A 21,443-nucleotide genomic window follows, 5' to 3' on the forward strand; every position below is an offset into this window, starting at 1 on the left:
TTTTTGGGTTTTTTTTTGTTTTGTTTTGTTTTTGTTTTTTTTTTTTTTTTTTTTTTTTTTTTTTTTTTTTTTTTTTTTTTTTTTTTTTTTTTTTTTTGTGGAAAGATGTCTGAGTTTGAAGGGGCATATATAAACTCACCAGAGTCACACTGAGGCTAGTTGAAAATTGTCTTGCTGGTGAGTATCAGAACAAAGACCTAAATACTGTTGTATCTTGAGAACATGGCAGGGTCATCCTAGGGGCCATTACCATTTTCAATTTTTAAACACATTGGGCATGTTAGTGCATGGCTCATTATAATTGTCACATGTATTATTTTTGGTAACTTTTTGTGCTTTTTAACATACATATTTTTCTGTTTAGTTACAACCAAAATATGTTATGTTCACACAGTTTGTAAATATTTTCAAAACAGCCATACTCATTTTGTGAAACAAATTCTTTCATTAAAGCTACATGACATATTTTCAACATAGCGTCCATGTTAGAGAAAAATAGTTTTACTTATGTTCCTAACGTTCCCCGTGTCCCTTCCTCTACTCTTAAACCTTAACAAGGAAGCATATCTCAAATAAAGACAAACATGTTTTATTTGTTTTTCTTTTTACTTTGAACTTTGTATTATGGTTGACCTACGCGACGTCAATACTTTACTACAGTGATAAAATAGACTTTTATAATATATTAAATATCATTACTGTAATTTAGCACCAAGTGGCACACATGGCAGAGAATGGATGCTGGTATGTCTATCTAGCTACTAAGTAGTAAGCACTATCACTGATCCAGAAAAATAAGCTCATTTCCCTTTGGAAAGTTAAAGTCAGGAGTTCACATCACTGTTCATCCGGTAGAGTCCATCTGAATTAAAGATCTGTCCCCCTGACATTTAGAATATTACAGTTCAAAGGTATAGAAACAGTTGGACATTGATTATTTTTTAAAATAATGTAGTTAAAATGTGTAATTTGAAATTTATGAGAGTTTAAAAATAAAGTTCATAGAATTGTTTTATATCAAAGGTCCTAGTTAAGTTTACATGTTTCAGAGAGAAAATAAACAATACAAAGAGGGATATGTAAAACATATCTAAGAACATAGAAAAAGAGGAGGCTAGTAGTTATGTATAATAAAAGATATGATGGCAAATGGCAGGCTCCATGGCCATTCAGCCCTGGGATGCTAGTCCTTATCTAAAATCCATTCAATGAACAGTGGTTGGGAGAATACATTGCCACTATTTTTTTTTTTTTTTTAGCATTTTCAAATTTAAAAGACTTATTACTCTAAGGACTTCTTAGGTACAAATAATTAAAATCATTATTTATGCTATGATAGCAATTCCTGGGCTATTGGCCAAGCTCGATGTCACTAAAACCTGCAAAGACTGAAGGTGAGTTCTCAATACCGTGCAATGCGACAGCCCTGGTGACGGCATCTGTGTTGCAGTTAATAGAAGCAGTGAGGAGAAAGCAAGTATAAATCATCAACCAACAGAAGATACAAGAAAGCATGGCTGGGATTAATATTGTGGTGTTCTCACTGGGTTAGTGTGTGTGTGTGTGTGTGTTACTTTGAGAAAGGGTTTCACTTGGGTGTCTTGGATTCACTTTGTAACCTAGGCTAGCCTGGAACTCACAGAGATCTGCCTGCTTCTGCCTCCCCACGCACTAGGATTACAGGCATGCACCACCACAGCCAGCTTTCACTGGGCTGCTTTGATTTCTGTATTCCTACCGAAGAATAAATAGACACTCTTCCTACTTCTACTACGTTTGTTGTTTTCAGAGCTGAATGGAGTTGAAGTTGAGAACTCATGGCTGAATGGAGGAGGTTCAAATTTTTGTTGTGTTTTGATATATATATTTAGCAAGTGCTGTTTATACTTCCTTCTGCCTTTCCAAAACAATTTATACATATTCAGTTACCATTATGTCAGCCACTTGAAAAACTGAGAGAGCATTTCTAGAAGTCTTTATACCATTATTCAAATCCTGATGTCCTTTATCTTCCTATCCCCTCCTTACAAACAGAATGTGGCAGCATGGTTTGATATTTGATTCTCTGGATACCAAGTCTTGGCAATCTGGTGAACAGGAACTTTATATGTCTTTTGTCTTCACCACTTCAGTAAAGAGGACTTGGCATAAGAATGGAGGAAGTAGCCACAAGCTCTCATGTTATGTAGCATACACAATGAACAGAGTTCCTGATGTGTGGCTTGTATTTCACACAAAATAAAAGTGCCATGGAAACTAAATAAAGTCAATATACGAAAGCAAAAGCATGGGTTATATACCCAAATATCCAGGCTCAATGTTGATTTAACAAGACTTGTAACAGCAACTTTGATCCTAGTAGTTCTCAAAAGTGAAGGGGACACTTGTTACCTCCCCCTTGCAATGTATGTTTCAACCACAAGCAAAACAAACAAACAAAAAAATCACCACATTGGCCTTTGAAGTTTGAAGATTCTGTTTCCAGTGTCAAAGTCATATAATGAACACATACAATTTAGATAATATTTTCATGCAGTAAGTGCTGCAGTAAGTGAAAAGATTATTTAACTTGTCAATTTTTTTCATATAGTATAAATGCAACAGATTTTTGTTTAATGAAATATTCCAAAAACAAGTCATGCTAACTATCCATTTGACTGTTTCCAGGTAAACCAGTCTATGAGTTTAGAATTTCAATAATGGCAAAACAAAACCACTACGTATCATTACAGTACGTTTCTTTTTTTTTTTTTTAATTGAAAATAAGTTATTTTCTCTTACAATAGACTTTTCCCTCTCTCCACTCTTACTGGCCCTCCCCTTCCCACCTCCCTTCTCTCCAGATCCATTTAACTTCTGTTTCTCTTCAGCAAAAAGCAGGTCTTCAAGAGACAACAACCAACATGACACAAGTTATTAGAAGATAAAGCAAAACCCTTTATATGGAGTCTGGTCAAAGCAACCCAACAGGGAGAAAAGAGTCCCAAGAGTCAGAGATACACCTCTTCCCACTGTTTATAGTCTCACAATATGATACATATGTATACATTTCTAAGTGCAGTATTATTAATAAGATACTAATATATTAACTGGCAATAAATCATAAGAGCTTAAGTTTTTTTTAACTATTTGAATGTATTTTGAGAGCTTAAAATGTTTTTATCTTATAATTTCTGAATAAAGTTCTGCTTCATGATTACTGATGTTAATTTGCCTGTGCCTTTTAATGTTAAGGCATTGTGAATAATTTATATTTAACATGCTTTTTTTTTTGAAAAACATATGCATATGCAGTACATTTAATATATTTTATATTTGTGAATAAATACATACCTCCTTCTATTCTAACTACATTTTTACATGATCATATTATTCTATTACTGTTTTTACATCAGACATTATATTCGAATTTTGACTGCAACAGTTTGTTTACAGACAAAAAGATAATACAAAAATAATGGCAGAAGATAATTCCCAGAACTGTAAATTTTACTTGGGTTTCTTTACTCATCATTTTTCCTATTATCATATATTCTTAATTATTAACAATGAGTAACAGTAAACTTGGTAAACAAACATGCAAATACTGCAACATATTCCAGAAAATATGTTTGATCTCTCCTTAGCTTGTGGTAAAACATTCATTCTGTCCAAGTGCTTCTACAGTGACTTCCTATAGCATCCTGGTCCCAACTACAAATATCAGTATTGATTTTGTATTTATTGATAGTGCTCATGAGTACTAGCATGCAAAGTGATGCACCTGAAATAGCTTCTAGAAAAATAATCTTTGACTTATGTCTATTCATAAACCTGATATATATGTGTGTGCATATATATATATACATATATATATATATACATATATGTATATATATATATATATATATATATATATATATATAGTGAGACTGTATATTATTACACTAGGGGAGCCATATCCAATATGACATTTATCGTCAGCTTTTATATGGGATTAAGGGCTGATTTCTGACCAAGTAATCTACCTTGAGATCTTAAAGTAGTTTGTGGTACAACTGAGTTCAAGGCATATCAGGGAAGAAAATAATAGACTACTAACCCTGGCTTCCTCATTACTTACCTTTGCTAATTCTATAAACAGGATGATTGTGCATTAAATAGTGACATATGGCACCAAGTTTTCTTTGGTACATTTTGGTGAATATTAGAAAAAAAAAAAAAGAAATAACACCGATATTGTCAAGTCAGTGCAGTCTAACTTAAAAGCTGGGAGAATTTTTACTTCTTTTGAAAATAATTGGCCAAAATTTACATAAAATTTTATGACATATCCACCAATAATTATAAATTGAAATACATGGTAATGTGTAGTGGAAATTGTCTTAACAGAAAGTTAGCTTATAGAACTAGTAAATTTACTATTTTATAAGTGATACGTTTATTTCAGTACATGATTTTATGTTTTTTAAAATGAGTAAAGTTATGGTAAAATCCTAATTTGAGTAAAATGTAAAACTTGTAATCTGCATGTCACACATAGATAAACCAGACCCAAGACTTAAATAGCAACAGCGTAGCTTGTAAATATGCTAAAAAAAAAAAAAATAGCAATAAAAATCATTAGGTACTAACTTAGGGTATAAAAGGGCCTTCCACCTTAAGAAAATATCATTTTATTTTCCACTCAGAAAGCAATTTCCTATTTTAAAACTCCACGTCTGACTTTGACATTAAACTAATATGTATTGATTCATATCTCTCTGGTTGTACTAGAGAATATTGATTCATATGTTAAAAAAATTATCGCCACCCTTATCACAGTGTCCCTGAAATTAATATTTTAACACTTTCAAGAAGTACTAATCTATTCTATCAGTATATTAATATTCTGACCTCAAGATTTCACATTTGTATTAAAAGGATATGGAGAGAGGCTCTCTACTGTATTACATAGTTTTGTCAGTATTGAACTGCACCTCTTCCTATCTGACAGTTTGTGCTTTCAGCTCTTGCTGTGAATATCCAGCATTATGCATAAAATGGATAAATATTTCAAATCCATCCTTGGGAAAGTAAAAACTGGTTTTCTTTTTGGATGATGCTATAAGCTCAGCTCAGGGTTCTTTGTTAGTATGGTACGTCAAGGGTCCATGTTTCTAATATCCACCAACTTAATTTACAACATGTATTTTATAGAATAACAAGAGTCCCTTCTCCAGACACAATGCAGAATAATAGGCAGTGTTTTATATAGGCCTGTCTCTGAAACTCAGGATTAGATTCCCAAAGATGTATTCATAATATTGTTGTTAAATATTTGGGAATTTCATATCATGAACCCAGAGCACACTCACCTCCCAGTCCTCCTAATCAACAGAGTACACTAACACTGAAAGACAAGGCACTAAAACAGCAGTGTTGTATACTGATTTCCATTCCCTTTTCCATACTGGAATTGAACCTGAGGCATTGCACATGATACCTGAGCACCTTTGCAGAGTTGCGATCCCTTTTTACAAGGACAGGATCTTAGCTAAGTTGTTGGGTTAGTCATGAATTTGTGATCCTGTTACTACACTTCCTCAATATCTGCAATTACAGCTGTGCATCACAGAGACCAACTCTTAACTTTCGTATTTTGTGTATAATAAATAAACCAATGACTAGAATAACATTATTACATGTATTTCCTATTAATGGTGGTTTTTTCATAGTTTTAAGCCACATTAGTTTAAAAATCTCTTATGATTATTTAAAATAGACTTAGATATAACTTTTATTTCTATCAATGTTTTTCAAGTTTTGAACAAACATTTTTATAACATATATAAAATTATAGTAGAACAAAAATAAAAGCAGTGTTCCTCTCTCCCCACATCCTCGCCAGCATGTGGTGTGGCTTGAATTTTTGATCTTAGCCATTCTGATGGGTGTAAGATGGAATCTCAGAGTTGTTTTGATTTGCATTTCCCTGGTGACTAAGGAGGTTGAGAATTTCTTTAAGTGTTTCTCAGCCATTTGATATTCCTCTGTTGAGATTTCTCTGTTTAGTTCCAAGCCCCATTTTTCAATTGGGTTATTTGGTTTTGTGGTGTTTAATTTCTTGAGTTCTTTATATATTTTGGATATTAGACCTTTGTCAGATGTAGGGTAGGTGAAGATATTTTCCCAGTCTGTAGGCTGTCGCTTTGTTCTCTTGACAGTGTCTCCTGCCTTACAGAAGCTTCTCAGCCTCATGAGGTCCCATTTATTAATGGTTGACCTTAAGGCCTGGGCCGTTGGTGTTCTGGTCAGGAAGTTGTCTCCTGTGCCAATATGTTCCAGGCTCTTGCCCAGTTTTTCTTCTAAGTGACTTAGTGTCTCTGGTTTTATGTTGAGGTCTTTAATCCACTTGGATTTGAGTTTTGTGCAAGGTGACAAATATGGGTCCAGTTGCATTTTTTTACACATAGACCTCCAGTTAGGGGAGAGAGGAACACTCCTTCATTGCTGCTGGGAATGAAAACTAGTGATGTCACTTTGGAAATCTATCTGGTGCTACCTCAGAAAAATAGGAATAGGGCTTCCTCAAGACCCAGCTACTCCACTCCTTAGAATATACCCAGAAGATGCTCCAGCACACAACAAAAAACTTTGCTCAACCATGTTCATAGCAGCCTTATTCATAATAGCCAGAACATGGAAACAGCCTAAGTGTCCCTTAGTAGAAGAGTGGATAAAGAAACTGTGGTACATATACACGATGGAATACTACTCAGCTATTACAAACAAGGAATTCCCGAAATTTGTGGATAAATGGATTGAGCTAGAAATGATCATAATGAGTGAGTTAACCCAGAAGCAGAAAGATTCAAAGGGTATATACTCACTTATATCTGCATACTAGCCCAAGGGGCATGTCCCACCAAAGCCTTCACTTACCAGGAAACTGGGACAGAGGGGAGGACATCCTATTGGGACTTTAGATGAGAGAAGCATGGGAGAATGGCAAAGTAGAAGGATCCAGAGGGTCCTAGAAACCTACAAATAGAACATTATGATGGGCAGATTTGGGCCAAGGGGTCCCGCTCAAACTAAGGCACCAGCCAAGGACAATACAGGCAGTAAACTTTAAACCCCTACCCAGATCTAGCCAATGGTCAGAACATTCTCCAAAGTTGAGTGGAGAGTGGGATATGACTTTCTCACGTACTATGGTGCCTCACATTTGACCATGTCCCCTGGAGGGGGAGACCTGGTGGCACTCAGAGGAAGGACAACAGTTTGCCAAGAAGAGACTTGATACACTATGAGCATATACAGGGGGAGGTAATCCCCCTCAGGAACAGTCATAGGGGAGGGGAATAATGGGAAAATGTGAGGGAGTGAAGAATGGGAGGATACAAGGGATGGGATAAACACTGAGATGTAACAAGAATAAATTAATAAAATAAATAAATAAAAACTCAAAAAAAAAAAAAAAAGAAAAGAAAAGAAAAGCAGATATTTTGTTGTGTTCTTAGTAAGATGGGGCCTTGCAAAATTGTCAAGGGCAATCTCAAATGTATCATATTTTCAGCCTTGTTAGCACCAAGATTAAATTGTAAAACAACTCACCTGAGAACTTTGTAACTTTTTCGCTACCTCTCCTTTTAATTTTGTTTCATTTCTTAAGATAGTGTTTCATGTTTCCTAAGCTTTCCTAGAACATACTGTATGGCCAAGGCTTGTCTTGAACTCCTTATTTTCCTGTTACTAACTCTCAAGTTTTATGATTATATCAAAGTGTCAACATGTTTAATTTATATTGGTATTTATCTACCTATTTTTGTGGTAATAGAGAGTGAACCTCATTAATTTTGGCTAACAGCCTTCTATCTACAATCTCATCATCTCCCATATACTGCACATAGTTTTAGGGAGTCAATAGTAGATGGGGGGTATTTAAAAATAAATCATATGTCTAAAACTCAGAAGAAAATTGATATTTAAGTTAGATTTACGGCTAAGGTTTTTTTTAAAATGTTTATTTTTAAGAATTTTATGAAAATACAAAAGCCACTTCAAAGACAAGTCATTATCCATTAGAGTCAAGATAAGGTGACTTTACAGAACCAGGAACCACAAAGTAAAAGAAAACTATCCCCTAAAGTCTCCGACATTTGAAGATTTGGTCACCAGTTAGTGGCATTTTTATAGATATTTAGGGTCTCTGGACTTGTGAAAGAAGTATGTGACTGAGGCTTGCATCTGAGAGGTAAAGCCCTTATTCTCTTCACAGTTTGCTCTCTCTGCTTCATGTTTCTCCTTCTAGAAGTGAGTTCAGCTTCCTGCTTGAGCTTCCATACTCTATAGCTGCCATGTCTCCCAGCCGTGACGGTGAGAGACATATATCCTTGCACAACAATAGTCCCCAAGACAAATTTCCTTCCACGTGATGCCTTGATCATGATATCTTATCACAGAATAGAAGAGTAACCCATACAGTTACTATGACAACAATAAATTTACTTTGCTATATTTTTATAAAGATATTATTGAAATATAGCCAAAATAGCTCTTTAGGTTTATTTTTATATAATTATAATAAATTTTGAATATAATGAACATTTGTCTGTATTAAGGCATACAGGACTGATTTGCAGACTACATGAGTAGTACTTTGCAAAAAAAAATGTTTGTTAATTAATGTTTTGCAGTCACTTGTGTACCAATATTTTATTGCTAAATTATGTAACTTTATATATCCACAATAGTCAACATACTTTGAATACAATCCCAAATTAGAAGAAAAAATACACACACACACACACACACACACACACACACACACACACACACACACACACACCACAGAAAGGGAGAGAGAGATGCGGGGGGAGGGAGGGAGAGGTTCATTAACAGTAATTGAAAACTATGCCTATCAACTCTATAAAGGAAAAGATTGTTTTATAATAAAATAAGATAAAACTATTACATTAAAGTTGGTCAAGAAAAAACATTAGACGCAAAGAAGCTCAAGAGGAGGCACAGAAATCAGAGACCAATTGTTTGTATACTAAGGAATCCTGTAAGACCACTAAAGTGGAAGACATAACACATGCGTAGAGGACCTGGTAAGGACCCATTCAGGCCTGTGTATGTTTTTCTATCTGTGAATACGTAAGAGCTTTGATGATGTTGATTTAGATGAGCCTTGTTTTCTAGGTGCCTTCCAGCTTTTAAAAGCATAACTCCTAAAAATTCTCATTGTCCCCAAATCAGTAGATATCTCCATCATTGTTGGAGAAGTTTCTTTTAATGGTATATAACAATTAACACTAGGACACACAACTGTTTTAGTTGCAGAGAATAAATGGTGGTGAATTGATCTTACTAAACAGGACATCTTTTTTTACTTATAACACTAAAATGTACTTTGAAGATTATTTTCATGTTTGCTCTGGTTGTTGTTTAGCATGACCTTGTGCAGATTAAAACTAGAGTAAGAATCCCTCTCATTCCAGACTGAATAGTTCGTATCAGGATTGCAAATGACAGCCAATGTCGACCTGGATACAAGAAATGGAAAATCTTTCATACTCTTAGTTGGGGTTGATACTAGTGGAGCCACTCTGAAAGTCAAATAGTTATTAAAAAAAATAGATCTACACTATGACCTGACTGTACCACTCAGGGTCATATACCTGAAAGACTTCATATCTTGCTAAAGAGGTGTTTGCACATTCATGTTCATTGCTTTTTATTTTCACAATAGGTTGAGGGAAGAGAGTAATGAGAATATTATATACATGTATGAAATTCTCAAAAATTACCTTATTACAAAAAGGAAAGCAGAGCTTATTTATTATAGGTCCAGAACAATGTGGATGATGGTTTTGCTGCCTTGAATTCACTAGGATTGTCTGTGACAATTGATATTTTTTTCAACTAGTCACAAGTGATTTTGGTCTATGAAGTATCTAAAATTAGCAACCAGTCCTCATGTGGTGATTTTCTTTGATTAACCATAGGTTAGCTATCATGTGCATAGAACCTTATAGACACTGCTCTCATTAGCTGAATGAATCTGTAGTCATAATCAATTTGAGTTACACAGTTTGCACCATCAAAAGACCTCCATAGACCTTTACAAAAGAAATACTTACATAAAGCAAATTAATAATTAGTACATGTATTATATTTTCTTTGGGTGAAATATATTTTGATTTTATACTATATTTGGACAGTATTGTTAATTAAATAGTTCATGCTCCATAGCAGATTTGTTTAAAGTAATTCCCCAGGAACCAGTAATATTTATGAAACAAGATGTATCATGTTTCCTGGACCCTTCACTCTCTGCCATTAATCCCATTGTGAACATTTAGACAAATAAATGATCCATATTATACATAAATGATACTCTCAGGATGGGAGAGATTGCTCAGTGTTTAAGAGCACTGGTTTCACTCCCAGAACCCACATAGTAGCTCAGAACCATCTATACACCCAGTTCCAGGGGATCTAACATCCTATTCTGGCCTCTACAGGCACCAGGCATGAAAGTAGTTCACAAACAATTGCACAGGAAAAATATACCTAACATAAAATAAAACAAAACTCAAAAAGTTTTAATATATATATTATAAATATATATATATATATATATCCTGTAGTGTTAAAAATGAAAGATAAACTTGTTTATTTGCTAAATTAATACCTTAAGCTAGAAATAATATCACTCTCCATTGGGTTGGGCTGGTTTTTTTGTTTGTTAGGAGAGAAAAACTTCTAAAGAATTGTGTTAAGAAAATGTAACATCTGCTTTACCATGTGCTGTTAACATTAGATATCCCAAGGGTAGATGAAAGAAAAATTACATAATGCATTTTTTTAAAGTTTGGGTAAGTTTTCTATTTATAGATGCAAAATCTTTGGACACAAAATTTCATAAAGACTAAATTTGAAAGTCCAGTTTTATAATTATAAATAAAACCTGTATAATATTTTTCCAATTGCTAAATTATTATTATTTAACCCCTGCACTCTTAGTGAAGTAGAAAGTAAATTATTTCAGGCCCAACTAGATAATAAAAATACCTCACTCTTGAGGTATTTTCTATGCTTGTTTAAACTAAAGATAACATTGTATCTTTTGTTCAAAACACATGTATCAAACTTTCTCTGTGTTTAATATGATATAATGAGAACATACATTAATTTTGGTTTTGATGTAATCTACAATGATTTACATAAGATTTTAGATTGTGTTCATATCTATCATAAGAAATTCTGATTTTCAGGTCTACTGGTTATAGTCTATAAATACTAAGGTATGATTTAAAGTTTATATTATCATTCTGTAGACACTGACAAGCTGAAAATTGCTGCATATTTTACAGAGTATTTCAAAGAAGTGATTCTAAGATGTATCGATTGATTTGTGTTGCCTAGGTAGAATTTAGTAATGTCTATCCAATAGTATAATGGTTTTAAAGGAAATTTTAGGGTGTGTGTGTGTGTGTAGGAATATGAAATATAACAATATTTATGTGAACATATTAAAAGATACATTTTATGAAAAGTATAGATAAATAAATTTAACTTCAAAAAATGTCCAGTACAAGCACTCAGCAAACCCTCAAAATTAATACAGAATAAGAAAAAAGAAGTACCAATAATCTAGTGAAAAAGAATCTCATCTAACACTCCACCACAAAGACACGTGCTCAACTACGTTCATAGTTTCTTTATTCGTAATAGTCAGAAACACAAAACAACCTAGATGTCCCTCAAATGAATAATGGATTCTTAGAAAGTTGTACAATTACACAATGGAATACTACTTAGCTATTAAAACCAAGGACATTATGCAATTTGCTGGTGGATGGAACTAGAAAATATCCTGAGTGAGGTAACCCATATTCAGAAAGATACACATTGTATGTACTCATAAGTGGAAATACGTCATAATACCCAGGATACTCGTGCAACAATCCATAGACCCATAGAAGTCAAGTAGGGCTCAAGTCAGGATGCTTAGAAGTGGAAATAAGGGTCATCAGAAGTAGACACAGAGAGGGAACTGGGTGTCACAGGGGTATGTTGAAGGTAACAGGGGTGGAATCAGGTGTGGGTAGAGCAGGGGCACAGGTAGGAGGATGGGGAGTGTTGGGGAGGGAGGACCCGGGGAGAGAAAGGAAGTCAGTGAGGGGGCATCTCTAGGACAGGGGAAGCTCGGAGGTGTCTATATTGGTGATCATAGCTGAAACTCTTACCAGCAGGGGATATGGCGCTGAAGTAACCACCTCCTACAGAGAGGTGCGAATTTGGGTGGAAGGAGGGGGACGCAAACCTACCCATTAAACCTTCAAACTAAAATTTCCTTTGCCTTCAAGAAGTGTAGGGATAAATGTGGAGCCGACTGAGGAAATGCAAATCAATGACTAGTCCAACTTGAGACCCACCCCATGAAAGAGTGCCAACCCCTGACACTATTAATGATACTCTGCTTTGGTTGCAGACATGAGCCTAGCATAACTGTCTCTGAGAGCCTTCATCCAGCAGATGATGGAAACAAATGCAGAGACTCACAGCCAAATAATACGCCAAGCTAGGGCAGTTCTGTGGAAGAGTGGGAGGAAGGATAGAGAGAAGCAGAGGAGTCAAGGACACCACAAGAAGACCTACAGCGGAAACTAACCTGAACCCATGGGAGCCCACACATACGTAGGCAACATGCAGTTTGGTCATCATGTGGGTCTTCTAACAATAGGAGTTAGGGACTTTCTCTGATCCTGTCGCTAACATTTGGATCCCTTTCCTTTAGCCTGGCTGGCTTGTCTTGCCTCAGTGGAGAGGATGTTCTAAGTCCTACTACAACTTGAGGTGCCAGGGTAGGTTGTTACCCCTTGAGGCCTCCCCTTCTCTGAGAAGGAGAGAGAGGTGTGAGGGTGGATGGGACTGGGAGGAAGCTGAAAACTGATTAAATAAAAATAAATAAATAAATGGAAAGAAAGGATAAAATTCTAATTTTTTTTCTATAGTAATTTTAGATGAGAGTGGCCCCAAATCAACATTAAAACAGCAAAGATTAATGGATAGATTAAAAATCAAGCTTCAAATATATGGTGTCTTCAAGTAATACAGTAGGACATCTTTGGAGCCTTTTGGGAGATAGAATACTATGTGTCTAGTGTTAACATCACCAACATGACAGGATCTGAAAACCTCTAGGCAGGTGTAAGCTAGGTTAGCCTTTGGGTGTGGCTGAAAGTGATGACTGTAAATCCATTAAGTGAAGCGAGAAAATTACATTAGTTGTCTATAGCATCATTTCCATTCCCTTACTAGAACGCTGGACTGAACAGAGAGTAAAAAGGATGTTAAGCACTAGCTGTCTCTTATCATCTTCTGCTTTTTTACTGTAGATATAATGTGACAAGGTGCCTCAAGCTCCTGCCACTGTGCCACTCCCCTGCCTCCACTATGAAAGACTAAACGCTTGAATTGGAAGCTAAATAAACCTTTCTCATGTTGCTTTTAAGAGGTTATTTTATCACAACAGCATGAAAATGAGCGATGCAGTTGAATTTTTATGACTTTGTTATAATAAAGAACCCAGAGCAGCAGCCGGAAACCAGTACCTGGAAGCGTTCTCTGGGGCGGTTCTCTCTAGGAGCCTCTCGAAACGGATCTATGAACAGTCAAACAATAGGAAACGATAACAAGACCAAGAGGCCCAGCCTCCTGTTTTGAGCTCATATATATATATATATATATGTACATACATACTCTCAGAGTCCATACTAAGATGTTTTTCAGTTGGCAAAGACTAAGCCCCTGTAAGAGGTGATTCCTCTTCTAGTGCATAGACATCACCTGTTCTCTCACAAGTCTCTTTCCCATTCCACACTTGGGACCAAAACCAAAAACATGTTTACATCTACTACATAGCACTCTTTTTTATTTTGACATTTAAGGTTTATAAATGAGTGTCTAATATCCAAAATATATAAAGAACTCAAGAAATTAAACACCACCAAACCGAATAACCCAATTGAGAAATGGGGCTTGGAACTAAACAGAGAATTCTCAACAGAGGAGTATCAAATGGCTGAGAAACACTTAAAGAAATGCTCAACCTCCTTAGTCATCAGGGAAATGCAAATCAAAACAACTCTGAGATTCCATCTTACACCCATCAGAATGGCTAAGATCAAAAATTCAAGCGACACCACATGCTGGCGAGGATGTGGGGAGAGAGGAACACTCCTTCATTGCTGGTGGGAATGCAAACTAGTACAGCCACTTTGGAAATCTATCTGGTGCTATCTCAGAAAAATGGGAATAGGGCTTCCTCAAGACCCAGCTATTCCACTCCTTGGATATACCCAGAAGATGCTCCAGCACACAACAAGAAAATTTGCTCAACCATGTTCATAGCAGCCTTATTCATAATAGCCAGAACATGGAAACAGCCTAAGTGTCCCTCAGTAGAAGAGTGGATAAAGAAACTGTGGTACATATACACTATGGAATACTACTCAGCTATTAAAAACAAGGAATTCCCGAAATTTGTGGATAAATGGATTGAGCTAGAAATGATCATAATGAGTGAGTTAACCCAGAAGCAGAAAGAATCAAATGGTATATACTCACTTATATCTGCATACTAGCCCAAGGGCATGTCCCACGAAAGCCTTCACTTACCAGGAAACTGGGACAGAGGGGAAGGCATCCTATTGGGACTCTAAATGAGAGACGCATGGGAGAACAGCAAAACAAAAGGATCCAGAGGGTCCTAGAAATCTACAAGTAGAACAATATGATAGGCAGATTTGGGCCCAGGGGTCCCGCTCAAACTAAGGCACCAGCCAAGGACAATACAGGAGGTAAACTTTAAACCACTTCCCAGATCTAGCCAATGGTCAGAATATTCTCCACAGTTGAGAGGAGAGTGTGATACGACTTTCTCACATACTCTGGTGCCTCACAGAGTGGTGTGATGAAACTACGAGAGACACAAATTTGTTGCTCACATGTTTTCTTGATATCAAACGCATTCAAGATGTAATTACATAGGAAAATCTCAGTGTTTGTCATAATCCAAATACAAAGCATGCTATTTATCCTTCTCTGTATCCATATCCTTTTTTCTGTGTATTGAAAAAAAATACAAGATAGGCTAATGATTCAATGTAACAATTAGGTAGGAAATTGTTAGAGGGAAAAATAACCTTATGTTTTCTGGAGAAAAAAGAAGGTAACAGTTTTAGTTTAAGCCAAATATTGATGGTGATGGTGTGTATTGTATATACACATTACCAGAAACCAAGCAACAGGCTAGTGGTTTACAGAAATATATGGCTAAATTGTATTTTAAAAATGAATTGGTGTCTTTGAGGCTAATATCATTTTGTTGTATAACTTTTAATTACCCCCTCATTTGTTTCCATTATTAAACTAAAGGCTTATAACTCACATTTCTCACATAAAAAAAGAACAGTTTTTATCTTGTAAGGAAAATTGTGAAGAACACCATATTTTCAGCCTACAAGTATTCTGTCATTAGGTCACAGATTAGAAATACTGTATGGCGTTATAGATGTGACTCAGTTTGTAGAGCTTTTGCAGGGCAAGAAATGGATTCCATTCCTAGAACCACTTAAACGAGTCATGGTGACATATACTCTGAGCATATCTCTTTTAAATCACTACACTTGGTGTATGGCCCAGTCACTACCCAGCTGAGGATGATCATGAACTTCTTGCCTCCATCTTTGCCATAGGCTCAGGCATTCATTGCCTGGTCACCCTTGGTAGCATTGTTTGAAAATGTGAAGACATTTGGAGGAAGTATGCCACCGTGGTCAAACTTTGAGAGCTTAAATCTTCACATGTTTTCCAGTTTCCTCTTTGCCATGGCTGCCTGATGCCACACTCTTCTTAAATAATGGACTCATCCTTCTGGAACCACAAGTCCAGATAAATCTTTCCCACTACGTTTCACTGAGCATGGTATTATAACAGAGAAACAGAAAAGTCACTAATGCAGAAGTTAGTACCAGAGGGCAAACTGCTGTTTTCAAAAACGAGGCAATACTTTGGCAGGAATTATGGTTGGCATGGGAAGGTGAATGAGAATTCCCTAGTGGGATCTGTTGCGTTTGTGGACAGTGCCTCTAGGGGAATTGGCAGGGGACTAGAGAGCATGTTCAGACCCTAGGAATCTCACTTTTGAGACTTCACATCTCATCTTGAGAAAGGAAAGTGTGGTAGGAAGCTCTCTCTCTCTCTCTCTCTCTCTCTCTCTCTCTCTCTCTCTCTCTCACCCTCTCTCTTCCTCCCCTCTCTCTCTGTATGTGTGTGTGTGTGTGTGTGTGTGTGTGTGTGTGTGTGTGTGTGTGTGTGTGTGTGTGTTCTGTGCCTGCTTTAAGGAGCATGTGATACAGCCCTAAGGTTACAAGTGATAATTCCAAGTTACAGATGGTGAATCACAGGAGCTTGTCTCTTCTTACCTTCCCTCATGCAAACAGTGCATTGTCAGCGTCCTTGTCCCTGTGGATTACATGCATTCATCCTCAAATCCGCTCCTGCTGCACAAGGTTTATAAATCCTTATTTAACATAAAATAAATGAACCAGATAATCAAAGATTATTGTAGACTCATCAATTATTTTGGGGAAGGAAGAGCTCCCCTCTTCTCTGAAGTATTTGCCACTGGACCTCCAGGCTTGACTTCTAACCAGTCAGCCATAATGGAACCACCTCAGACTCCAGTGGAGCTGGGTCATTTGCTGAGAGGTTTCTTCTGGGTAAATTTGGACCTTTCTGCATCCCAAGCTTCTGCCACTTGCATCAGCCCAGGACACAACAAGTTCTAGTGGTCACCAGACCATTCACACACACTCTGGCACTCAGAGGATCATCTCTTTCCTCTGGAAGCCTGCAGTACTCTGAACTTCTTGTGAGAGAGGGAGGGAGGGTTGGAATGGGAAGACACAAAGGAGGGGATAACAATCAGGAAGTAAGATTAACAAATTATAATAAATAAATAATTTAAAAATAACAACTATAATAAAATATAATTATGAATTTATTAATAATAAAGCCACTTTGTTAAGTTACTATGAAGGTTAGTCAGCATTTGAGTAAATATCTGTATTTACACCTCATCTAAGAAAACAGAATAAACTGGGGATTTACAGAAATAAGAATGAAAATATAGTCGTTTCCTATAAATATCTTGATAAATAGCACTCCATAAAATAGGAAATGACTTCAAATGCATGTTTTATTCTCTCTCTTTTCTCCTAGAGTAAAACCTTCTTCACCATTTTTCCCATCTGCCCTTCATGGTCCATGTACCCTTCTATTCCCCTTCTACCATTCTGAATCTCTCAGCACAGCAAGATATTCACTAAAATATCCTTAGTTAAATGTCTGATATATGTGTTTATTTGTATTGCTGTTACAAAAACATAAAGCTTCTTCCGTGTTGGAACATGGAACTTGTGACAAGCTAAATCCATATTGCTAGGCTATTGTCACTCATGTTTGGCTCCCAAATAAACTGTCTGGTATTTTCTTTAAGGCAGTGACTGTGCTTTTGTGTGACCGAAGTTTGAAACGTTCAAAAACAACCCTTAAATGCTGTAGTATTATAAAAGGGCCATTCCTGTAGAAGCCTGGAATAATGTATAGCTGAGAGCATTATGTACTGTGTAAGCCTAGGTTTCAGAGGTCAAGGTTTCAGAGGAGAATGACATTAGCAACTGAAATATAAACCATTTTTGTGACACTTCTAAGTAATTTGGCTGTCTTTTGTCTATAGCCTAAGATCTTGTTCAGGCCTAAGTCATTTCATTTGCCAACAGAAATTTCAAGACAACATGTGTTGAATATATGGTGTAGTTGTTACTGATCAGGTCTATGCAGGTCTACAGTGAAAAAGAACAAACAAGTCAGAAAGAATTTGACACTTGTCTGTTTGGGGTGGGGCTGTACTATATGCTTAATGTTAATTCCACAGCATATGCTGAAAGAGACACTGTAAGTACTTTAAAGATTAGTACCACTAATGACAGGGCTGTTCTGTACTGGAACAAAGAGAAAGGTGTATCCAGGGCAAGACTCTATCCAATTAAATATCCAGATTGTAAAAGGAAAAGATCTAAAGGCTTTTCTAAACCATAGCAATGGCAAATTAAAATCCTCAAGGGAAGAAGGGCCCATCTCAAGCTGAGAGTAGAACTTGCTGATGTTATCTCTGAAGTGCTGGCTACGGAGCAGCAGTTCTCAGCCTGTGGATCATGCATGATCCCTTTGGCAGTAGGTTATCAGATAGTCTGCAAATAAGATATATACATTACAATCCATAACAGGAGCAAAATTACAGATATAAAGCAGCAAGGAAATAATTTTATGTTTGGGGTCACCAGTGCATATGAAATTGTATTAAAAAGTCACACATTAGGAAGGTTGAGAACCACAGCTAAAGAGGCTGAAGGCATATAAAAATGAAGGTGTGGAACGGGAGGATATAAGTGATGGGATAACAATTGAGTTGTAATCTGAATAAATTAATATAAAGAATAGTATGCACAGGCCATGCTAAGAGTTTTGAAAGTGTAACTGGACTGAGTAGAAGTGCTGTGTTTCTTGTATGCAACAGAACTATGGGTCCTGTTTACACATTCATCCTGTTAGCCTGTGTCATTTTATTGGGTAGTTGAGGCCATTGATATTGAGAGATACTAATGACCAGTGGTTGTTAATTCCTACTATTTTGATGTTGGTCTTAGTAGAGTGTGTGCTTTCCATCTTTTGGTTTTGTGGATATGTGGTTAATTATTTCCTGTGTTTTCCTGTGTGTAGTTAGCCTCCTTGGGTTAGAGTTTTCTTTCTAGTATCTTCTGTAGGGCTACCAACAGAATATAAAGTGAATAAATCAACTAAAAAATAAAATAAAAAGTGGAAGCACAAAGTAGACTCCACTAGCCTGGAAGCGGTAGAGCCTTGAGGTGTACATGTTGCAGGCAGAATGAGGCTTTGGCAGACAAGGCTTTGAACTGGCTGGTTTCCAAACAATTGTTGCTGGGGCAAGGGGTTCGCAAGGGGACCCAGGCACCTAGATTGGCTGAAAACATCTGCGTCTGTCATTTGGCCACTGGGGAGATGCTGAGAGCCATGGTAGTTCCAGGTTCAAAGCTGAGAAAGAAACTGAATGAGACAATGGATGCTGGGAAACCGGTGAGTGATGAAATGGTTGTGGAGCTCACTGAGAAGAATTGGGAGACTCCTTCATGTAAAAACGGCTTTTTCTCTAGACAGCTTCTCTCAGACTGTAAGGCAGGCAGAAATGCTCTATGATCTCATGGAGAAGAGGAAAGAGACCCTTGATTCAGTGATTGAGTTCATCATGTTAGACTCCCTCCTGATCCGGAGGATCACTGGAAAGCTGATTTACCCCAAGAGTGGCCTGGTCCTACAACGAAGAGTTCAGCTCTCCAAAGGAGCCCATGAAAGATGCTATCACTGCAGAACCCTTGATCCGAAGGTCAGATGATAAGAAGAAGGCCTCGAAGATCTATCTGCCGGGAGGCCCATCATGCCCAGACTACTGCGTGGTGAAGTACTACAGGAAACAGGGCATTCACTGCACCATCAAGGCATGCCAGACTTCTGATGTTGTGTTTTCGATCCTGGCAGCCTTCTGCAAAGCCACATCCTAGTAACAGAAGGTCAGGTAAGACGGCACCATTGATCATCTCCACGCTGTGTTATCCTGCTCTTAGATGCTGGAAAGAAGGGGAAAACATGGTCATCGGAAAAAAAGGATAATTAGGGAGGTGGGAGGGGCTCAAGAGGACATTGGAACAGTGTTGTAATTAGTAAGAGTTTTTTTTTTCTATACATAGGTGGGATTTTTTAAAGTATAAGCAAGGGAGAAAACTAATTTTTTCTTTTTTCTTTAATTTATTATAATTTATTTAGATTATGTACCAATTATTATCCTCTTACTTGTATCTTCCATTTCCCACCTTCCTTTTCTCTACTTCCTTATTCCCCTCCACTAGACCTGTGACAGAAGCAGACCTCCTCTCCCACCATATGAACACAGCCTATCAGGTCTCATCTGGATAGCCTGCTTCCCCTTCCTCTGTGCACTGCCAGGCCTCCCCACCAAGGAGAAGTGGTCAAATTGGGGAACCAAGTTTAAGTCAGATGCAGTTCCTGCACTCTTTACAACCTTGGAGAATGAGCTATCTACTGGCTATATCTTAACAGGGGGTCTAGGTTCCCTGCATGCATTGTCCTTGGTTGGTACTACAGTTTATCCAGGCCCCCTGAGGCCCAGACCCATCAGCCTTCTCCTTGTAGGGCTCCTGAACTCTCCAGGGCCTTACATCCCCCCACCAAAAAAAAAAAAAATACAAAAAACAAAAAAACAAACAAACAAACAAACAAACAAAACAAAACAAAAAAAGAACCCGTGATTGGAGGGTATCATTGCAAATAAGGAGATGTGGTATTATATGTAAGGATTCATGCTTTCATTTCCTCTGGACTACAATGCTAATTCTCTAAAAAGACCTCCGCTTCTATGTAAAAACCTCATGGACCACCAGGCCAAGGGTGCAGTGGTCAGAGTGCACCTGTGTACCCCATACAGAGGAGGAGACTGTTGGCGGCCGCCCATGGCTCCCCATTCTATAACGTCAGTGACTCATCTGCAGATATGAAAGAGATGGGGTGTTATCTCACGGGTGATGATTTGGCAAGTCATACATACTGGAATTGTAGGGAGCAAGGGGAGACCGATCCTACACTTCTTATGACCTATAGTTGCTTGCTGTGGTGGCAAAGCCTTCAGCGTCCACCCTGCAAGTAGTAGCCCTACATTCATCTGCCTTCATTCATCCATGGGACACTTTGAATAAGTGAACAAGTGCTAGGAATGTAGCTCAGTTGCATAAACAGTGAACAGGGGAAAGAGCTAAAATATGTTAAGCTAAGTCATGCAAAGACTGTTCTTTTCCCCCTCACACCTTGTGACTGGGATCATAGTGAACAAATGCTGCCGTGTTTGGCACCTGAGTCAATAAAGTATGTTGAAATTTTGTAAAAATAAAATAAAAATAAAATAAATTTAAATAGTATAAAGAAAAAAAAGAGATGCTATGATGTTGGAGATGATAGAGCCATGGCATATGTACCAAGGATAGCTGGATATATAGAGTAAAAATAGGTAAAGAGAGATGCCGGAGTTATAAATTGTGGACTTTTCCCTGCTGGGTTGTAGTACTTCTTTGATATAGTATCTCCTCACTAACCACCTAAAAGTTTATGTTGTATACTCAGTGACTTTATATATTGAAAGTATATAATTTGGTTTTAGATTGTACAGTGTTGCAACTAAGAGATAATCTTGAGATAAATCATCTTGTGTCTTGGAAGAAATTGGGGCCTTTTACACAGTGCTGTGTCTGCAAAAG

General features: G+C 37.1%; 1 pseudogene; it reads left to right on the forward strand.

The window, feature by feature from the left end:
• Positions 1-19,041: 19,041 nt before the first annotated feature.
• On the forward strand, positions 19,042-19,679 carry LOC127205850 (adenylate kinase 2, mitochondrial-like; annotated as a pseudogene).
• Positions 19,680-21,443: the final 1,764 nt, after the last annotated feature.

The sequence above is a fragment of the Acomys russatus genome, chromosome 22 (assembly GCF_903995435.1).
Source record: "Acomys russatus chromosome 22, mAcoRus1.1, whole genome shotgun sequence".
In the NCBI taxonomy this organism is placed as follows: domain Eukaryota; kingdom Metazoa; phylum Chordata; class Mammalia; order Rodentia; family Muridae; genus Acomys; species Acomys russatus.